A 23,899-nucleotide genomic window follows, 5' to 3' on the forward strand; every position below is an offset into this window, starting at 1 on the left:
GTATATAGGTCCCCATCAGGAAATTTTCATCAATTTCTGAAAAATTTGGACTCCTTGTTGTGCTATCTGTCAGACAGGGGGAAGCAAATTATTATTTGTGGGGACTTCAATGTAGATTCTCTGAAAGAGGGTAATAGGAAAAATGACCTTGAAGTATTACTCGGTTCTTTCAATTTGACACCCGTTATTGATTTTCCTACTCGGGTGGTAAAGGATAGCAGCTCACTGATAGATAACTTCTTTATAGACCAAGATAAGTTTAACCAGATAAATGCTCAGCTTGCTGAGAATGGTCTTTCTGATCATGGTGCACAGCTAGTTACAATATATGACATAGCTCCTTTCAGCAATACTAAACAGTCCTCCAAAGTAGTACGTTCAGTCAACGATTTAACAATTGCAAATTTCAGGGAAAGCCTACAGCAGTTAGACTGGGATGAGGTGTACCATGAACCTGATGCCAAAATAAAATATAATTTATTTCATGACATTTTTGTAAATGCATTTGAAAACTGCTTCCCCAAGAAAATAGTTAAATATACTCGTAAGAAACCTTGTAACAAACCATGGATTACTAAGGGTATAAAAATATCTTGTAACCGGAAAAGGGAAATGTATCTGACAGCAAGAAAGAGTAGTGACCCAGAAACTATCAAAAATTATAAAAACTACTGTGTTATATTAAGAAAAGTTATTAAAAAATCCAGGAGTATGTGTATCATGTCTGAAATCAGCAACTCTGATAATAAAATTAAAACAATTTGGAATATTATTAAAAGAGAAACAGGTCAACCAAGAGCAGAGGAAGACAGTATTACCATCAAATTGAATGAAAACTTTATGAACAAAAAGTCAGAAGTTGAAAATATTTTTAATAATCATTTTCTAAATGTTGTGGATATAGTAGGATCCAGGTGTTCATTAGAAGATGCTAGGCTGTTAATGGAAGAGGCCATACCTATGCAATTTGATACAATTGAAGTCTCACCCACTTCTCCCTCTGAAATTAGGAAAATAATAAACTTGCTTAAAAGCAAAAACTCACATGGAATTGATGGCATTTCCAGCAAAATACTAAAAGCTTGTTCTCAACAGATAAGTAAGATTCTCAGCCACCTGTGTAATAGCTCTCTGGAACAGGGCATTTTCCCTGATAGACTGCAATATGCTATTGTTATACCTTTGCATGAAAAGGGGGATAGATCTGATGTCAACAATTACCGTCCAATCTCCCTTCTAACAGCTTTATCCAAAATTTTTGAGAAAGTAATGTATTCAAGAGTAGCTTCACATATCTGTAAAAATGAAGTACTAACAAAATGTCAGTTTGGTTTCCAGAAAGGTTTTTCGACAGAAAATGCCATATATGCTTTCACCAGTCAAATTTTGAATGATCTGAATAACCGAACACCACCCATTGGGATTTTTTGTGATCTCTCAAAGGCTTTTGATTGTGTAAATCATGAAATTCTGCTAGACAAGCTCAAGTATTGTGGCATGAGTGGGACAGTGCACAAATGGTTTAATTCGTACCTAACTGGAAGAGTGCAGAAAGTTGAAATAAGTAGTTCTCATAACATGCAAAGATCAGCACATTCCTCAAACTGGGGAACTATCAAGAATGGGGTTCCACAAGGATCAGTCTTGGGTCCTTTGTTGTCCTTATTATATATTAATGACTTGCCATTCTATATTCATGAAGAGGCAAAGTTAGTTCTCTTTGCTGATGATACAAGTATAGTAATCACACCTGACAAACAATAATTAACTGATGAAATTGTCAATACTGTCTTTCAGAAAATTACTAAGTGGTTCCTTGTAAACGGACTCTCACTGAATTTTGATAAGACACAGTACATACAGTTCCGTACAGTGAATGGTATGACACCATTAATAAATATAGACCTTAATGAGAAGCATATAGCTAAGGTAGAATATTCCAAGTTTTTAGGTGTGTCCATTGATGAGAGATTAAATTGGAAGAAACACATTGATGATCTGCTGAAACGTTTGAGTTCAGCTACTTATGCAATAAGGGAATTGCAAATTTTGGTGATAAACATCTTAGTAAATTAGCTTACTACGCCTATTTTCACTCATTGCTTTCATATGGCATCATATTTTGGGGTAATTCATCACTGAGGAATAAAGTATTTATTTCACAAAAGCGTGTAATCAGAATAATAGCTGGAGTCCACCCAAGATCATCCTGCAGACATTTATTTAAGGATCTAGGGATATTCACAGTAGCTTCTCAGTATATATACTCTCTTATGAAATTTGTTATTAACAACCAAACCCAATTCAAAAGTAATAGTAGTGTGCATAACTACAATACTAGGAGGAAGGATGATCTTCACTATTCAAGATTAAATCTAACTTTGGCACAGAAAGGGGTGAATTATACTGGCACTAAAGTCTTTGGTCACTTACCAAATAGTATCAAAAGTCTGACAGATAACCAACAAGTATTTAAGAAGAAATTAAAAGAATTTCTGAATGACAACTCCTTCTACTCCATAGAGGAATTTTTAGATATAAATTAAGAAAAAAAAGAAAAAAAATAACACAAAAATATTAAAAAAAATAAAAATAAAAAATAAAGAAAAACAAAAAACACACACAAAAAAATAAAGTTGTTATATTAACTTAAGTATGTTGTTAAATTAACCTAATTATGTCATGTATTGGAAAATTCGACTCGTTCCACATCATTACGAAATATCGTATTCATGATCCATGGAACTAGTATTAATCTAATCTAATTAAGAATAAAACTTATGTGAGCCGTATGATTGTTCCAATCTTTGTCACATATGAGATAGGTACGAGACGGAAGGCATAAAACTTAAGTAAGTAGATTCATCGCTACTGCACATATCAGTGACGAGAAATGAGATTTGTCTCATCCGTCAAATGCACTCCGTTTACATGGGGCTTGCAAAGCTGTATTTCGTTTACCGATTTCCCAATACCGCTTCTGGTTGTTCATGTAAACACTTCAAAATTTATTCTGGAAACCCGTTTCTGGTTGTCGATTTTCCAATTCCACAAATCGATTTTCGCTCCCATGTAAACGCAACTGGTGTTGAACGTGCTTGGGCTCTCAGGTTTCATGTTGTTTTCCACAAATTTTCGGCTAATATGGACGGAGCGGCTTTTTGTGCAGTGAAGGATAAGTATAAATATTAGACTGAAGCCATTTAGACCTCTAATTGAAGAGAAATAGCGATTGTGCTAACGAAATCATAAACTCTAACAGCTGTTTACTGGCCGCTATATTTAACTGGGCTGGCAGATCCGCTTCAGGCCTTAGCATGTAAACGTGCAGTGAAGAATGCTTTCCGAAAGTCGGTTTTCGTCTTCCGGAAGATGTGGCACACGTAAAAGTAGTGACAGATTGTGTATGTGGCAAAGGTTGACGTGAGCTTTGGCGGTTCATATAATTTGTAACACTTTCACTAATAACGACTGCTACTGTGTTTTCGGCACCTGTAACTACCCAAAAAAATTGGAATAGTGGATATTCTAGTAAATAGTTCACAGTCGATAGTACACAGTCAGCAGTAAATATGAAGTCATAAAAAATGCCTCAATATTTGATAGTGTGGTTAAGTGGCATAAGTGCTCCCTGTATGGTCAAACAAGCCTAAACAGCGAATGAACAAATGCCCATCTCTTTCTCAGCGAAGAAGTAGGAAATGCTGTTCAAGTGGAACTCTGGTGCTTGGAGACTGTTGCGTTTAAATTAAGCCTGCAGCGGGGAAAGTAAATATTGCTATGGGCGAGTAACCTATAAGCCAAAGCTCTCTGCCCCGGCGAGTAATGCACTTTTGCGCATCTTAGAAATGGGGAACCAGAATGTTAAACCTTTTCCAGCCTCACCCTGATAAAACTTGCGAGAGCATTATTGGTCGCCATGGCTATTAAAACTAAGACGCAGAAATAATTTGAAAATTTAAAACTGATTATATTTCGGTAATATCACGGTGTGCTGTTGACACATTAGGCCCGTAATAAGTAGAAAATCATTGGAAAATATTACTTGGGATTCCCGACAAAGCTTTGGGGGCCTTTGGTGGAAAACATCTGTGAAAACTAGTGAGGGAGTTACTTTCTTTCATGACAAAACATCTGCAGACACAAGGCATTACCATTATGGAGTAAATTTAGATACAGTACAATTAAGTGTAAGATATGTGTAGTAGTTAAAATTTGGGGCGAAAACTTAATGTTTAAAGATAATAATAGAAAGAAGCTTTCAAGTTGTTCAGACATTCTTTGACGTTGTATGCTAACTTCTGCAAGTCGACCATATCACACTTAAAAATTCAATATCAGCAAAATATACAACAAATTTCGTAATTAAGTAAACCACCACTCCTTGTATTACCCTGTGGTACGGAGCACGTTAATAAATAATAATAATAATATCTAATAAGTGACTTGTTATTTACGTGCATGAAGAGCCTAGAGCGTGACAGATATTTCCAGGATGATAGTGAAGTAACAGGAGAGGCCAAACAGTTCTTCCGTACCCAGGATGATTTTTCTTCAGTCAGGTCATTCGCCAGACCATGCATCTGTAGGTGAAATGTGTGACTTCTCTTAATAAATGTGTGGTGAAGTGATAGCAAAGCCTCTGAGATTATTGTCGATTTCATGGTAATGAGACGTTCACTATGGTCAAATAGGGAAATAACAATGAGTGTATGGTGGCTGTGAATAAATAAAAGAAATAATTTACATAATGAATTTTCCACTCTACAGTAGAGTATGCGTTGATCTGCAACTTCTTGGCCGATTAAAAGCACTGAAGCAGGACTCGAACCTAGTCTTTTGCTGCTAACTATTCAACCGACTGAGCTATCCAAGCAAAGCTCACGGCCCACCCTTACATCTGTATCTTCTCCAGTACCTCTCTACCACCCTTCAAACTGCACAGAAGTTCTGCTGCATACCTCTCAGAAGTATTACTAATGGAAAATGGATATTTCGGAGAAATGTCAGCCACAGCTTAGGGTATAGTTTGCAGAATGAATTTACTCTCTGCAGTGGAATGTGCACTGATCTGAATCTCCCTGACAAGACATGCAGGAGAACTGCTATGACGTTAGAAAGGTAGAAGAGAGCTACTAGCGGAAGTACAGCTGTGAGGGGGGATCGTGAGTCGTGCTTGGATAGCTCAATTGGTGGAGAATTTGTCCACGAAAGGCAGAGGTTTCAGTTTCGTGTCTCGGTTCAGTATACAGTTTTAATCTGCTAGAAAATATGATATTTTGTAAATAATAACACTGATATAACTAATTAACTTATACTTTAATAATATTTGTTTAACATTTTTGATTATTTATTAATCAAAATTATTCAAAGTTTTTTTTTTTAAATTTATGGCTTTGTGCTTTAATGATTGCTTGTATACATGTATACATTTTTATAAACTAATGCAGTCAGCTACAGAGATACTTGTTGTGTATATACACAGACATAGTATTTATTTGCACTAAAACTAGTAACGAAGAAGAAGAACCTGTATACCATGTTTTCCAGTTCATCGTTATTTTCTGGTTGGTATTTTATGCAATTCATTTTTTCAATATTTTTTGTGTATATTGTTTTCATTCTTTTAAGAATACACAAACAATGCATAGGAAATGGGACTAGCAGCAGCAGGTGAAGAAAATCACACACACACACACACACACACACACACACACACACACGTGTGTACACAGTACTCCTTATATATACAACGGGCATTCGAAAAGACCGTGCAAAGTCCGAGAGATGGCACCACCAGCGCGTATCGAGATCATGTTGAGTTAGTAGCAGCTTTGAAAAGAACGCACACCAAGTTTCAGCAGCAGCAGCAGCTATATTCATCCGGAGATCTCTTTGTACAAGGGTATAGGACATGTCAAAGTATTTAAAAATTTAGATCAATTTAAAATAAGCTAATTCGTATACACATATATTTCCAGACTTCTAGTTAGAGACAATCATTAGGTTTACTCCTGGTATAAAGTACGTTTTTTACAAATACCTTATTAAATAATGTAATGCCACACTGTTCACTCATACCTCACTATCAATCACTGCACCCACTATACACACATTGTTTCCCAACACTTCAGCAGCCCATTGTGTCTGCGTGATCCTAGGTGCTTCAGTCTGGAACCGCTCGACTGCTACTGTCACAGGTTCGAATCCTGCCTGGGGCATGGATGTGTGTGATGTCCTTAGGTTAGTTAGGTTTAAGTAGTTCTAAGTTCTAGGGGACTGATGATCTCAGATGTTAAGTCCCATAGTGCTCAGAGCCATTTGAACAACACTTCACTCACTACACTACACACACACACACACACACACACACACACACACACAAGCTCGCGATCTCTGGGCCATTTTCTGTACCACAACTTCCCATTTGCTATACTGAAAAACTGAGTCAGCATCCCCCCATAATGAGTTAGATGTTGAGCTCAGAAAGAGGAAGAGGTAAGAGGTATTCACATGGAGCAGTTAAAATCCCAAGTGTTTTGAACAGATCTTTACAATGAGCTCGACTAGTAGTTTTGGTTAATATTCTTCTGGCTCTTTTCTGGAATTTGAAAATTGTATTCATATTTTGTGCAGTTGTTCCCCAAAATAGAATGCCATAGCTAAGAATTGAGAGTACATATGAATAATATGTAACTAAAAGACACTGCGTGTTACACACTGATGATAGGATTCTAAGGGCATAACACGCTGAAGACATTCTGTTTGCAAGTAACTTTGTGGGTGTCACACCACTTCAACTGAGAATCAATATTCATTTCTAGGAATTTTACATTTGTTACACAGTCGATACAGGGTGGTCCATTGACAGTGACTGGGCCAAATATCTCACGAAATAAGCTTCAAACGGAAAAACTAAAAAGAACAGAACTCGTCTAGCTTGAAGGGGAAACCAGATGGCCCTATGGTTGGCCCGCTAGATGGCGCTGCCATAGGTCAAACGGATATCAACCGCGTTTTTTAAAATAGGAACGCCCATTTTTTATTACATATTCGTGTAGTATGTAAAGAAATATGAAAGTTTTAGTTGGACCACTTTTTTCGCTTTTTGATAGTTGGTGCTGTAATAGTCACAAACATGTAAGTACGTGGTATCACGTAACATTTACCAATTGCAGAAAAGGTCGATATTGTGTTGATGTATGACTATTGTGATCATAATACCCAATGGGTGTGTGCTATGTATGCTGCTCGGTATCCTGGACATCATCCAAGTGTCTGGACCGTTCGCCGGATAGTTACGTTATTTAAGGAAACAGGAAGTGTTCAGCCACGTGTGAAACGACAACCACGACCTGCAACAAATGATGATGCCCAAGTAGATGTTGTAGCTGCTGTTGTGGCTAATCCGCACATCAGTAGCAGACAAATTGCGTGAGAATCGGGAATCTTAAAAACGTCAGTGTTGAGAATGCTGCATCAACATCAATTGCACCAGTACCATATTTCTATGCACCAGGAATTGCATGGCGACGACTTTGAACGTCGTGTACAGTTCTGCCACTGGGCACAAGAGAAATTACGGGACAGTGACAGATTTTTTGAACGCGTTCTATTTAGTGACAAAGCGTCATTCACCAACAGCGGTAACATAAACCGGCATCATATGCAGTACTGGGCAACGGAAAATCCACGATGGCTGCGACAAGTGGAACATCAGCGACCTTGTCGGGTTAATGTATGGTGCGGCATTATGGGAGGAAGGATAATTGGCCCCGATTTTATCGATGACAATCTAAATGGTGCAACGTATGCTGATGCCCTACGTAATGTTGTTACTACTAGATGTTTCACTGCATGACAGAATGGCGATGTACTTCCCGCATGATGGATGTCCCGCACATAGCTCGCATGTGGTTGAAGCGGTATTGAACAGCGTATTTCATGACATGTGGATTGGTCGTCGAAGCACCATACCCTGGCCTGCACGTTTACCGGATCTGACGTCCCCGAATTTCTTTCTGTGGGGAAAGTTGAACGATATTTGCTATCGTGATCCACCAGACAATGCCTGACAACATGCGTCAGCGCATTGTCAATGCATGTGCGAACATTGCGCAAGGCGAACTACTCGCTGTTGAGAGGAATGTCGTTACACGTATTTCCAAATGCATTAAGGTTGACGGACATCATTTTGAGCATTTATTGCATTAATGTGGTATTTACAGGTAATCACGCTGTGACAGCATGCGTTCTCAGAAATGGTAAGTTCACAAAGGTACATGTATCACATTGGAACAACTGAAATAAAATGTTCAAACATACCTACATTCTGTATTTTAATTTAAAAAACCTACCTGTAACCAGCTGTTCATCTAAAATTGTGAGCCATATGTTTGTGACTATTACAGCGCCATATATCACAAAGTGAAAAAAGTGGTCCAACTAAAACATTCGTATTTCTTTACGTACTACACGAATATGTAATAAAAAATGGGGTTCCTATATAAAAAAAGCAGTTGATATCCGTTTGACCTATGGCAGTGCCATCTAGCGGGCCAACCACAGCGCCATCTGGTTTCCCCCTTCAGGCTAGACAAGTCTCGTTCTTTGTAGTTTTTTCATTTGACGCTTATTTCGTGAGATATTTGGCCCGTTCACGATCAATGGACCATCCTGAAGAGGTGCCATCTACATTTCCTTTAATTGTCGTTTTTCCTCCTCAAACTGAAATTCGTGGCATTAGTTTTCTTTATGTTCAATGTCACTGTTTTGATTATTGACCAATCATAAACTTCCTTGAGAGTTTCATTTGCTTTCTCGTCAAGGAGTTCTCTTGTTTTCTCAGTGAATATAATATTGCGGTCATCAGCGAAGAGAATTTTTTCGCTATGAGTAACACTACTGGGAAAGTTTTTGATGTATATCAGGAACAGTACCTTGCAGAACCCCTATATTAATGTATTTTGGTTCTGATAAGTTTTTTACTAAATGTTTAGATCTATTTGAAGTGTATGTTACATCTACTCTTTGTATCCTATCTGTTAGGTATGATTGAAACCAGTCATTAGCTACCCCTGTTATTCCTAATGCTACTAATTTATTGTGGTGTGCATATTGTAAGACCTTCAGTACACACACCATCAGATTATTTGACTTGTTGCTCTAACGAAGTAGGTGAGTGTCAGCAATATGTCTCGTGGTCTTAATATTGCGTGTTTATCTTCTACTGTTAGGTCAGACGATAGAAATGCCACTTGCACGCTTAGAGTAGCAGATTGACGGTGACCAACTTTAAACAGAACTCGATCAATTTTCACACACATTTATTAAAATAAAAACAAGCATAAAAATTACTTAACTTGGTTCTGGATGCTATTTACAATTGACAATCTGAAGTTCCTTTTGTATTGGTACGTTAATCTTATTCTCACATATATCTCTGATACTTGACAAAAGTGTCTATACATTGATCTTCATGGCTATGTACAGGAATATGGTAATCTTATCAGGTGCAGACTGAATCTTGACTATAGACTGGTACAGACAAATGTAGAGCTCGTACAGACTGGTACAGACTAATGGAGACTGGTACAGACTGGTGCAGACAAATGCAGGCTGCCTAATTGGAGGTCTGTACACTCGTTATAATACCTCGCACGCTCACGTATCACTGCGCGAGTGTGATCTACGAGGAGAAAAGGCTCTACATTAGCAGCAATCTCATTGGCTGCGTTACATATTAATACGCGGATCGGCGGAAACAGAATTTGGTCCGTCTCTATGGCAGCGCCATCTCGTAGTGCGGAGATGGACGAGCACTGTGCCTGCGCTGTTGTGCTTAGTGGGGCGCGCTCTAGTGGGAAAGTTGTGCACGCGCTGACTACACGGAACTATGTACACAACATTTATTTAATAGAATCTTGTGGTTGACCCTATCGAACGCCTTAGAAAGATCCAAAAATATGCCGGTGACACACTCATCTTTATCAAGAGCAACAAGTACAACTTTTGTGAATTTTCCTATAGCTGACTCCGTTTTTTTTTTTTTTTTTTTTGCCATTTCAGGAACCAAATTGTGATTCGCTTAAAAGGTTGTATGTATTCAGGTAATTCATTAATCTGTCTTTCATAATTGCTTCTGTTATTTCTGAGAATGCTGACAGCAAGGAAATGGGCCGGTATTTTTCTATGTCTTCTGCATTATCTTTCTTAAGTAAAGGTACAACTCTTGCCTGTTTTAACTGCTCTGGAAATGTCCCTGATGTGGATTCATTTATTATATTTGTTAAGGGGCCTTCTATAATCCCTATGCATTGTATCAGTACACACATTGGTACTTCATCTAAGTCTACTGACTTAATTTTTTAGTTTTTGAACAATTTTATTGACTTGATTCTCTGTGGCTGGAAGTAACATCATTGTATTTAGTGCAACAGTATTTAAAGGTGTTATGTTTGTTGGGTGAATTTTTGCTGTAACGTCTCTGCAATACTTGAAAAATGCTGGTTTACATAGTTTGCTGATTGCTGTGGATCATTTATTACCTTATCACTGTCCCTTAGCAGTATGTTAATCTGTGTTTGTTTGCCTCTCCCTGTTTCCTTTTTTTATAACATCCCAGACTGCTTTGCCTTTATTCTCTGCATCATATATTATTTTGTCATTAAATGATTTTTTTCAGCAGCCAACACCTTCCTATAGACCTTTTTGTATCTATGATAGAAATTTAAGAATTCTGGATCATTGCGAATCTTTTTCATGGAACTGAGGTGTTTAAGTGTTTGGGAGGACTTCTTAATACCTGCTGTTAACCATCTGTTTTTGTGAGATGTTGATACACACATGCATACTTTTGGAAATGCCTTTTCAAAGTTCAGTTTAAACAATGTGGAGAATTTAGAGAATTTCATATTCTCATTGGTTTTCTTATACACTTGATACCAGCTTTTTTTTCTAGTTCTTTTGAAAAATCTTTTATTTTGATTTCTGATAGTTGTTGTTTGTTGGCTTTTAGTTTAAGGAATGATTTGATGCCTGATTTTACTGTTGTTACTTGACAGAGATGGTCTGATGGTCCAAGATCTTTTACAGCTACATCAAATTTTTCCCTGTCCATATTTGTGACCACTTAGTCAATTGCTTACGAAGTCATTGTAGTAACCCTTGTTGCACTATTGACCAATAGGGACATGCCAAAACTTTGAAGGATGTTTATGATGGTGCTGCTGGATTCATTTATGATACTAGTGTTGATGTTAATGTCCCCACACAGAATTATGTTGACCTTGGTACTTGAGACTTTGTCTAGAACTTCTATTAAGTTATTGAAAAAAGTGTCCACACTACCATTGGGAGATCTATACACACACAAAATGATTAATTCCTTGGTGATATCAAGCCCTGTTAATTCAATAGCTGATATTTCAAAGTGTTTGTCTTTACTTACTGTACTGAGGTCATGTCTTGATTTGAACTGTGTTCCTTTCCTGATTTGAAGGCATGATCCTCAATCCCTTGAAATAGTTCTGCAGTAAGAGTTTGCCTTTTCATACAATGTTCATACTACATACTGGATTTCTGTGTCTCTACATCAGTGCTCAGTAATACAAACTGCGGTGCAGTTCAAAGATTAGAGCTCAACTTCTAATAGTTGTATTTCAGTTTTTATTGATTGCATGTTTTGATGGAGGATTGTTAAGTCTGTGAAATGCCCCATGTTACTCTTTCCAATGGTTTGTTTTTCTTTGTGACATCTGCTATATGTGATATTTGAGGTGTTAAAATCTGTCTTGTGAGTGATTGTTTCAGTATTTTTTTAAAGTGCTGGAGATACACTTTAGGCAGGGGAACCTGTTGTCTGGATTTATCCTAAAAAAGACCTACTTTTCCTACCTATGACAACAGGTACTTGACCATGTGTGGCCCAAGATCCACCCCCTATACTTTCATGAATCAGCTGTACCAATCTTCCCTTGCCAGTCCTGTTTAGGTGTAGGCCAAGCCTAGTGAAACCCCATCTGTTTATAGTCCCAGCATGCACCAGAGAAACATGAGCAATGTTAGCTGTCCTCAGGGGTATCCCTAGCCTCACATTGATTCACCTCACAGCTCATTCAAGGTGTGGTCGATTATGACGCCAGAACAGCTCAACAAAGTGTATATTGGTGCCATGAGTCAGGGAAGCTATCTTGTCCAGGTCACCACCTATGTCATATGCCCCAACCCTGTCCAAACTGTTACCCACACCAACCACTATTACTACATGGTCCTCTTTTGTAAAGTCCTTACAAAAAGACTCTAGGTCCTCTATCACATTACTTAGCTCTGCATTTGGCTTGAAGATACTGGTGGCCTGGTACGCTGCCCCTAAACTTTCCTGTAACTGAGGGCCTACTCCTCGCCCATGGCTGCTACCTAGCAGCAGCACTTTCTTCTTCCTAAGACATTCTTAGGATTCTTGGCCTCGGTTGAAGTGTGCTACACATTTCCTGCACCTTGTTCTACCTGAGGGCTCTTCTCCACTTAACTCTGGTAGTGGTAGATACTTGTTTTTGGTGTCGATGATAAAACTGTCAGATCGCGTTCTCTTTCTTCCTGTCCTCCTACCAGCTTCCAGTTCCCAACCACCCTCCTCCCCACTATATCCCTTGATCCTTATGAGTACCTTCCTTGCTTCCTCCAACTGTGCCTGAAGGGCACAGATTTTCCTTTCCTGTTCCCCAATAAAAATGTTCCAGGGGAGAGCCTCTTCTGTTCTCCCAACATACTCCCCACTGCATCCCCCCATCCCCCCCCCTCCCCCCTCCGCAGTGAGAAAATATTTCCTACAGGATTGGCAACAAATCCCTCTACTCACAGCCCTATAACAACTCCCACATTTCTCATTTGGTCACTTCTGAAAGAATAATTAAGTTTAAAGAATGTTTTAAATTTGTCAAGGACGCGAGATTGGCTGTGTGTAAACAAAAGCGACACAAAGATCTTATATGCGGTGCTTGTTGTTTTTGTACTGATTTAGAGATACAATGACAGAAGAATGAATTTGTAATTAATTTGCTTTTAGAGAATTTACTTTATCAGGCGTGTTTGGTCGCGTTTCTAAACGTTTATAACACGGAAAATTTCGGCCTCGATCGCGTCTATCTAACTAGTAAACAATACGAAATGTGTAAGTTAAATACGATTTAGAAACGTTAAATTACACTTTTATTGCGACAATAGACACTGATGAAACTAGTAGCTGTCTTTTTTAAACGAATTTTGCACTATCAAGAAAACTTGAATAGAATTTTTTGCGTTTATGTCACTTCAGCTAAAGAACAAGTTTTTTCAAGAACAAGCGCTGCTGGAACGCTAATATCAGTTGTGTGACAAGAACGGACACTACAGCAAGTATAGAAAACAAAGAAAATTTAAATTTGACACTATTTCCTCTTAAATAAGTTCTTTTAGCGGACGAAGAAGATACCTGTGATCTTATTCGGCGGCCATCTTGGACAGAAGTCGAGTGATTGTCAAAAAATGGACGAAAAAGAATTTCATGTGCTGACTAAACATTACTTTATGAAAGGCAAAACGCATCAGGAAACTAAAGAGAAGCTTGACTCTGCACCTTCGATTAGAACAGTTTATAAGTGGTTTAAAAATTTTCGAATGGCCATATGGGCACAAGTGATGCTGAACGTTCTGGACGCCCTGTGGAGGTTACGACCGCAGAAATCATTGATAAAATCCATTGTATGGCGATGGATAACACAAGAGTTAAGGTGTGAGATTGCTACTGCTGTGGGCATCTTGAATGAACGGGTACTTAATACTTTGCATAAACATTTGGACATGAGAAACCTATACGCAAGATGGGTTCCGCGATTGCTCACGCTTGACCAAAAACGGAATCGTGTGAAGTGTTGCAAGGATTGTTTGCAGCCGTTTAGGAAGAATCTGGAGGACTTTAGGCGTCGTTTCGTCACTGTGGATGAAACATGGATACATTACTATACTTCTGAGACCAAACAACAGTCTAAACAGTGGGTCACCAAGGGAGAAGCTGCACCAAAAAAGGCGAAGACCATTCCCTCAGCTGGAAAGATTATGGCGACTGTATTTTGGGATTCGCAAGGGATAATCCTCATAGACTATCTGGAAAAGAGTAAAACTATTACAGGTGCATATTATTCATCGTTAATGGGACGTTTGAAAACCGAGCTGCAAGCAAAAGGCCCGCGATTGCACTACAAAAAAGTCCTTTTCCATCAAGCCAATGCACCAGCACACACCTCAGTAGTTGTGGTCGCAGAATTAATGGAAATAGGATTCCAACTCGTCTCACATTCACCCTATTCTCCAGACGTGGCCCCCTTGGCCTACTATTTGTTCCCCAATTTGAAGAAATGGATAGCAGGACAAAGATTTTATTGATTTTATTCAAACGAGGAGGTGATTGCAGCAACTCAATCTCAATGGTTCAAATGGCTCTGAGCACTATGGGACTTAATATCTGAGGTCATCAGTCCCCTAGAACTTAGAACTACTTAAACCTAAGTAACCTAAGGACATCACACACATCCATGCCCGAGGCAGGATTCGAACCTGCGACCGTAGCGGTCGCGCGGTTCCAGACTGAAGCGCCTAGAACCCCTCGGCCACACCGGCCGGCTTGCAGCAACTAATAGCTATTTTGCAGACTTGGACAATTCCTAGTATTCGGAAGGGATCAACAAATTTGAACAGCATTGGATGAAGTGTGTAAGTCCAAAAGGAGACTATGTCGAAAAATAAAAAAGGTTTAGCTCAAACACGTAAGTAGTTTTTATTTTTGTACGGACTTTTCAAATACCCCTCATATATATAGTGTGCAATCAATTAACTCAGGCATGTGTATTCATAAAAACTCCTATGGCAAACAATTCTATGGGTGGTGTCATTGTCTGTATGGTTTGTGTACATTTAGCCCCACGAATTCCACAATCTGCGGTCCAATCGCCACGTCTTTCAAAAGGTCGATAATCTTCTCGTTTTCGGGTGCTAAGCCATAAGGATTATCGGTCGCATATCCAGGTGTGTTGAATGCGTTGGAATGATGCATCATTACTTCACCTGGCTCATAGTCTTTCACTTAGTAGGTGAAACTGTCTATATTCATAACAAGTAACTTTGGATCACTGAAGTTTGGCTTCACAAACTCAGAGTGAAATCGGTACTTGTGAAGTTTGGAGAGGGCTTTGTGACTGCACTGAAACTTCAGCCATCTCCGCAGCAACTGGTTCTTGATTGAAGATTGCAGCTTCTAACAATACCACGACTAGGATTAAAAACAGCCGACCAGTTGCAAAGGATAAAGTAATCTTTACCTAGGTTTCGATAGATTTAAATCTATCTTCTTCAGAAGGTGGCAGTATTACATTAACATGGAGTGATATGTCATTGTCGTTTTTACAAACATCTGCATAACTCCATTAGTCCAAATAAAATTTAGCCCTGAGAATAGGGTTTGTCAGACAAATAAAAATAGGTACATGGAAGTTGGAGAGCGCATAAGCGACTGGGTAAAATCGGCCAGCGTAGTAGCACTGCAGCCAGGGCAGGTGGCGCTCTGGTCGCGAACTATGTGCCGATTGGCGTACTGGATGCAGCTTTTGATACCTCGGCAGGCTTATGCGCTCTCCAACTTCCATGTACCTATTTTCATTTGTCTGACAAACCCTATTCTCAGGGCTATATTTTATTTGGACTAATGGAGTTATGCACATGTCTGTAAAAACGACAATGACATATCACTCAATGTTAATGTAATACTGCCGCCTTCTGAAGAAGATAGATTTAAATCTATCGAAACCTAGGTAAAGATTACTTTATCCTTTGCAACTGGTCGGCTGTTTTTAATCCTATTACGTGGAACCGTTGCTATTGCGCAGCTATGTTTAAAATACTGGAATACCACGACTTGCAAAGTAGATTAGAAATCAGATTAATAATGTTGCTCATGCGGCATATGTTCGCTTTATCGGGCAACAACAAAGTTATTGATTGTGGATGGTATCGTCAGAATGGAAATAATGAAGTCACTGTAAAAAAGTCATTAATTTTGCCACTTTTCTTGAATGCATTCCCACGTAGATTTCGTCGAAGTTGTTATGGCTCATCTTGTTGATTGTAGGGTGATTCCACTTTGACTGCTAGAAGGTCCAGATCTGTATTTTAGCAATATTTGAAGACCTAACAAATGCGTTTTTCACCAAATTCTTAATGATCAAACAATCCCAGATCAGAACAATGGTATGGTAGAAATAATTTTTGACTTGGTGTTCACGATCCACATTTTTATTAAACTTCTTGTATATTCACATATATTTCTTAATTGTAACATCATCAAGAAAACAGTTTTGTATCAATCTTCATATATTTAATTTCCACTTTAACCAAACACAAGATTTGACTGTTCTTTTACAAAGCGAAATAACAACTTAACTTCTGCAAAGTGAAACGAAGACTGCTCTGTGCGCATTCGCGCCAAAACGGTTACAAGTAAGTCAAAGATTATGAGAGTCTCACAGAAATGAATACACACAAGAACCATATCACTGTAATATAGCGATACATCGGAGTACCTATACATTAATAAAACCAAATGTGAATATTGTCACAAAAATATGTCTGTTACTTCGCAGAAAAGTATTACTGGTATCGAGAACTGGGATTGGAGTGCCGTAATGGTCACGTAAATAAAGAACCATTGCAAGCTGGCTTAAAAATTGGCCTGGCTGTATAACCTCTTGTGTTATAACACCCCCGCAACGGCAAATTACTTTAATTTCGTGGTCATTTCTTACAGTTTCCGTGTTTTTTCCGAAAACTAAATTAATCATTAATTAAAAAACCCTTTTCAAAATCACACATCGTGGGAGCCTTCTTTTTGATAGATACAACTATATCTTTCAACGAGTATGACTGCTTTAACGAAATGCTGCAGGTGGCTCTAATAAGTTTCATCTCCCATATGAGACATTTTTAGTGGTTTCTGTAGTGCAGAATGCATGTCTGTTTATTCCCCAGCATCGTCATCAACTTTGGGATCGAAGCATTGTGCAGAACTAGGCGCTCTGGACATAGCAGCTAAGTCACTGTGCACGTCATGCAAATAGGTAGGACTTGCAAGCGCAGCCTCCACGACATATCCTTCGCCAGAATCCGCAGCCACATCTGAGAACTTATCCAATTTGGTGATTTCCTCACTGGACGGACATTAAAACCTTCCTGTCGGGAGAGACTGTTGCATGGTGTGCCTGTGTTACTTCTTTGCATCCAATTAAAGGATTGTGTCCTCGGAGACTTTTGCGATGGCATGTCTGAAAAAATAATTCTGTTTTCAAGCTGCGTCAATTCGAATAAAATTCTCGATTTCCGATGGCCATTTCCGATACCATCGTCAAGAGTAAAACCACTAACTGCAGTGGCTATCATGGTTTCCCCCTTGTACAGCCACGACTGCGGCCTCTGGGACCAATCAGAGAGGGCCGAAACGATACTTGTGCAGAAGCTGATTGGGCAGCTTACAGCAGCTCTGGCCCGCCGAGTGACGTCAGGTGGCGGGAGGGACCGGCGGCACGTTTGGAACTGCCACCCCTACCTCCCTACAAGCGTGAAGCATCCGTCGTTGCTTCATTTGGACATCCAAAGTCCGCCCCACGCGCTTCTAAGTGTGTACCCGTGGCCTCTCTTAAAACTGTTGCTGATCATTCCACAAGGATAAATTAATTATTATCCGCAAAGTGATTATAAAATTTTATTGTAATCAAATAGGAAACTGACAAGAACATAATTTTTCGACATAGTCTCCTTGCGTTTCAACGCACTTGGTCCATCGTTGTACAAGCTTCCTGATGCACTCATAAATTAAGGTTCTCGGTTGAGCTGCGAGCCAGGAATGCACCGCTTCTTTCACTGCTTCGTCCGAGGCAAATCGACGGCCCCTTAATGCCTGTTTGACTGGACCAAACAAGTGATAGAAGTGGTAAGATCGGGGCTATGTGGAGGATGATCCAGTACTTCAAATTTGAGTTTCTGAAGCGTTTCAGCAGTGTGGGCAGCACTATGCGGACGGGCATTGTCGTTTAACAACGTACACTGTTTATTGTTGTGCCCCTTTCCCAAAAATGTGCCAGTGCTGGACCTTGTGCGTCCCAAAAAACCGTAAGCATCAGTTTTCCTGCGGACGTTTGGGTCTTGGAACTTTTTATTGCACGGTGAATTTGGATGTTTCCATTCCATACTCTGCCGTTTACTCTTCGGCTCGTAATGATGGATCCATTTTTTGTCACCAGTAATGATCCTGTCTAGGAAGTTGTCCTCTTTGTTGCCATAGCGATCCAAATGTTTTTTGCAGATGTCCAAGCTCGATTGTTTATGCACCTGCGTGAGTTTTTTGGGCCCATCTTGCACAAACTTTATGAAACCCAAGTCTGTTGTGGATAATTTCGTAGGCAGAACCGTGAGTCTTTTGCAGACGATGTGCCACTTCGTCATCAGTTAATTGTCTGTCTAAGAGAATCATTTTACGTGAACGCTCAATGGTTTCTTCATTTGTGGCGGTGAAAGGTCGTCCGGCTCTTTCATCGTGCGTAACACTTGTGCGACCATTTCGGAATTTTTCAATCCATTCTTAGACACCATGTGTGGTGTCACCGCCAGACACCACACTTGCTAGGTGGTAGTTTAAATCGGCCGCGGTCCATGTAGTACATGTCGGACCCGCGTGTCGCCACTGTGATCGCAGACCTAGCGCCACCACCAAGGCAGGTCTCGTGATACGAGAGTGGACTCGACCCCAGTTGTACGAGAACCAAGCTACCGCCCAGTTGTACGAGAACCTAGCTACCGCCCAGTTGTACGAAGCCTTTCTCTCTCATTAGCCGAGAGACAGAATAGCCATCAGCTAAGTTAATGGCAACGAACTAGCAAGGCGCCATTTGTATCAGTGCCTATAGCTTACGAGTATTCAAGAGAGATGTATTCCAAGGACTATTAAAAAGATAAGTAAAAAGCATCTACATACTTTTCTTCTTATTCATTTATAAGTTCTCATGTTCCAGACTTCACGCCCGTCTGCTTTATGCCGTTCGTGCACCATCGGCCACAGCGTTAGTTTAGCATTCCTTTTCAGCAATCCACATCACGGTGTCGGTCCAGCTACCGACACTACAATTATTGGCGACGAGGGAAAAGGACCTTTTTCTGATTGCTTACATTTATTTCTGATTGCTTACATTTAATTGTCATGGCTTCGCCACATTCTCCAGATGTACCGTCCGAATTTTATCGCTTGCAGAATCAGCAGACGCAGGCGTTACTGGATGCCCTGGGACAGCTCGTCCAGGGTCAACGTGCGCTGCACACCGATGCGGCCGCAGCCGCTTCACCGCTACCGCAGCCACAACCTGCCGTTGCACCGCCTTTTAGGCACTACGACCCGAACCACGAGACCTGGCAAGAGTGGTCTCGTCAGTTCGCCTTCCACCTTGCTGCCTACAGAATTCAAGGTAATGAGCGGCAGCCGTTTTTGCTTTCTTGTGTCGGTGTGTCCACATACCGTGTGATAGTGAAATTGTTTCCCAGACGCGACGTAGCAACTTTGTCCTACGAGGAAATTTTGTCTGCATTAGATGCCTATTTCAAAGAAACAGTTAATGTGGTTGCAAAACGGTATACGTTTTTTCGTACAAAACGTACGGCCGGTCAAACTAATAGGGAGTGGGTAGCAACATTGCAAGGACTTACTAGGGACTGTGCCTTTGAATGTGACTGTGGTCTTTCTTATTCAGATACAATGGTACGTGATGCAATTGCACAGAACGTTTCTGATGTTCGCATACGGGAGCAAATTTTGAAACTAGTTAATCCCTCCCTTCAACAAGTGATAGACATATTGGATAGACAGGACACACTTGACTGTGCTCAGGAATCTTTTGAAACTTCGCCAGCCGTGTGTAACATTAACAGGCCCGCCGGGCGCGCTCGCGCAACGCGGCCCGGTCAACTGCCCTCGCGGCCGTCCGCACAGCTGCCGCCGCGTGCTAACCCAGGTGTGCCGCGCCAGCCCACAAATGCAGTGAAATCATGCCCGCGGTGTGCTACTAGACATTCGCGTGAACATTGCCCGTCACGCCAAGCTATTTGCTTTTTCTGCAATAAGAAAGGACATGTTCAAAGTGTTTGCCAGAAAAAGCTCAGATCAGACAATCACAATCATTCCAGGCCCTTTGCTTCGCGCCGGAATCGAACCAAGGACACTCAGGCTCGTGGACCTTCGCCTATGGACATTCATGTCGTTAATTCCACTTCGTCCAGTGACACTTTCTCTAACCGTAACTGTGTTCGTCCCACAAAAACTGTGCGTCGACGTCGCCGGAAATCACGTCAATTAGCAAGTGATTCTGTACCAGTGTCTGTTCCAATTGTACAAAACAGTCGCTCTTGTCGTCAGCAGAATAATAAACTTTTTGTGGACTTAGACTTTGACGGCCAAGTGATACCATTCCAGCTCGATACCGGAGCTGCAGTTTCATTGCTCAATCACGACACATACAAACAACTGGGCGCACCTCCGTTGCGTGCCGCAAATGTTAAGCTCACTACATATTCCGGACAGAAAATTCCTGTGTTAGGACAGTGCAGCCTTCTTGCAACATTCAAGGGACAAACAAAACTTGTGTCATTTTACGTTCTTCGTTCTTCTTCTGCAGTGAACTTATTTGGTCTAGATTTATTTGAGTTGTTTAACATGTCTATTGTACATCAGGTCCTATCTGTGAATCAGACTGTGCCTCCAGACAGTGTTTCTCGGCTGTGTGACGAATTTGCGGACATTTTTGCACCGGGCTTAGGTTGCGCTAAAAACTATGAAGCACATTTGGAACTGGAAGGAAACGCGCAACCGAAATTTTTCAGAGCGCGCAATGTTCCCCACGCATTGCGTCAGGAGGTCGCAAGAACATTGAACAATGTAGAATCACAAGGTGTGAGTGAATGTGCGCAATGCCTCTTTCATTTCAGCTCCGCTTCATCGCTTACGCCGTGCAGGTGTTCCGTTTCTCTGGACGACGGAATGCGAACGCGCCTTTCGCCAGTTGCAATCGGCGTTGCTTTCTAATACTTGCCTTACGCCATTCGATCCCCAGAAACCCCTTTTGTTGATGGTAGATGCATCGGATTTCGGGATCGGTGCTGTGCTTGCGCACAAAGTTGGCTCCCATGATCGCCCTATTGCCTTTGCGTCCAAATTGCTCTCGTCTGCGCAAAGAAATTATTCACAGATAGAGAAAGAAGCTTTGGCTCTCGTGTTTGGTGTTACTAAGTTCCATGATTTCTTGTATGGTCGTCACTTTACCATCATCACAGACCACAAACCTTTGACATCGCTTTTTCATCCGACCAAGCCTGTACCTCCACGTACAGCGCAGAAATTCATTCGCTGGTCTATTTTCCTCTCGCAGTACCGCTACGATATCTTGTATCGGTCCACTGCTCAGCACGGAAACGCCGATGCGTTGTCCCGTTTGCCTGTTGCTGAGGATAAAGCATTCGATTCTTCCGAACTTGCTTGCATGTTCATTGATTCGGAAACCGATGAAGTGGTCGAATCGTTTCCGATTGATTTTCGTCGTGTAGCTACAGCCACAGCTGCTGACCCTGTCCTTGCTACTGTTTTACGTTTTGTTGCTACGCAATGGCCTTTGTCAAAGTCTCGGATCGAGGATCCGTTGGTTCGCCGATTTTTTGCTCACAAGGAGAGACTTTTTGTTCGACGTGGTGTTTTGTTGTTGCGTTCTGATAATGATCAGTCCAGAGTCGTGGTCCCACGTTCGTTACAGTCCTCTGTTTTACGGCTTCTTCACCAAGGACATTGGGGTATAGTGCGAACGAAACAACTTGCTCGTCAGCACTGTACTTGGTTCGGAATCGATGCTGCGATTACGAATATGTGTTCTTCGTGCCGGCGTGTGCCGAACAACAGTCCGCACCGCCGCGGAAAGTCTTTGCATGGCCAAAAGCCACTTCCCCTTGGCAACGCTTGCACATTGATTTTGCTGGTCCATTCTGGAATGCTCGATGGTTGGTTCTGGTCGACGCCTTCAGTAATTTTCCTTTTGTTGTCCGGATGTCTTCCACGACGTCCTCCGCCACCATCCAAGCGTTGTCTGCTATCTTTTGCATTGAAGGTCTTCCGCAGACTATTGTTTCCGACAATGGCCCACAATTCATGTCCGCAGAATTTCAGTCATTCTGCCAGGCCAATGGTATTCAACATCTGACATCCGCGCCGTTTTCGCCTCAGTCCAACGGTGCCGCTGAACGATTGGTCCGGACTTTCAAGTCGCAGATGTTGAAATTGAAAGAGTCGCATTCTCGGGAGGACGCATTGTTGCTCTTTTTGTCTTCGTATCGCTCTCAGCCCCGAGATGGGCGCTCGCCGGCTGAGTTGCTCCACGGTCGTCCTCATGGCACCTTGATGTCTTTGCTGCATCCGCCGCATCAGGTTCCTGTGCAGCGGCAGACTCCTGCTTTTGCTCCAGGCGACGTTGTATTTTATCGCAACTATCGAGGTTCACGGCGTTGGCTCGCAGGGCGCATTCTTCGCTGCCTCGGCCGCGCGATGTATTTGGTTTTGGGGGCCTCTGGTGAGGTGCGTCGGCATCTCAATCAGCTGCGCCTCTGTCGTCGCTCGGGTTCTGCCGCTCCCCGTCTGCTTTCAGCGACGGTGCCGTCCGGTCAGCGCCCTGGGGACCCATCTACTGGCTCGCCTCATCCCCAGGTGTTACCGACGATGCCTTCCATTTTGCCCCATGGCGACGCGCCGCCGCCGCCGCCGCCGCAGCAGCAGCAGCAGCAGCAGCCGCCGCCGCCGCCGACCGCATTAGACGCTTCGTTGCAGCCGCCAAGCGCCTCCCAGGGTCACGCGCCGCCGATCGCTTCCCGTGACCAGCTGTCCTCCGCCATGGAACGCCCGCCCGCTCCGGACCACATGACGTCATCGCGCGTCGGCTACCCCGACGCCATGGACATCGACCCTTCGGTCCCTCATGTCTTATTACGGGCGCATACACCGCATGTTGACGTGCACCCTGGACTAGTTTTGCAGGCGTTTCCTAGCTCCCCTCGGACCGGATGGCCGGGTGCGGGTGGCACAGCCTCGCCTGTTGTTAGGCTCCCCACCTCATCGCATACGTCAACATGTGGTCCTCCCCACGGCGGGCGGAAGCCTTCTTACACGACCGTTCGCCGATTTGCGGGGGAGGAATGTGGTGTCACCGCCAGACACCACACTTGCTAGGTGGTAGTTTAAATCGGCCGCGGTCCATGTAGTACATGTCGGACCCGCGTGTCGCCACTGTGATCGCAGACCTAGCGCCACCACCAAGGCAGGTCTCGTGATACGAGAGTGGACTCGACCCCAGTTGTACGAGAACCAAGCTACCGCCCAGTTGTACGAGAACCTAGCTACCGCCCAGTTGTACGAAGCCTTTCTCTCTCATTAGCCGAGAGACAGAATAGCCATCAGCTAAGTTAATGGCAACGAACTAGCAAGGCGCCATTTGTATCAGTGCCTATAGCTTACGAGTATTCAAGAGAGATGTATTCCAAGGACTATTAAAAAGATAAGTAAAAAGCATCTACATACTTTTCTTCTTATTCATTTATAAGTTCTCATGTTCCAGACTTCACGCCCGTCTGCTTTATGCCGTTCGTGCACCATCGGCCACAGCGTTAGTTTAGCATTCCTTTTCAGCAATCCACATCACGGTGTCGGTCCAGCTACCGACACTACACCATGTTGTGGCAAAACACTGTTCCTGTACTGTACCGAAAGTCTTCTACGAATTTCGGCTCCTGATACGCCTTC

Source organism: Schistocerca piceifrons, chromosome 1, assembly GCF_021461385.2.
Source record: "Schistocerca piceifrons isolate TAMUIC-IGC-003096 chromosome 1, iqSchPice1.1, whole genome shotgun sequence".
Taxonomy (NCBI): domain Eukaryota; kingdom Metazoa; phylum Arthropoda; class Insecta; order Orthoptera; family Acrididae; genus Schistocerca; species Schistocerca piceifrons.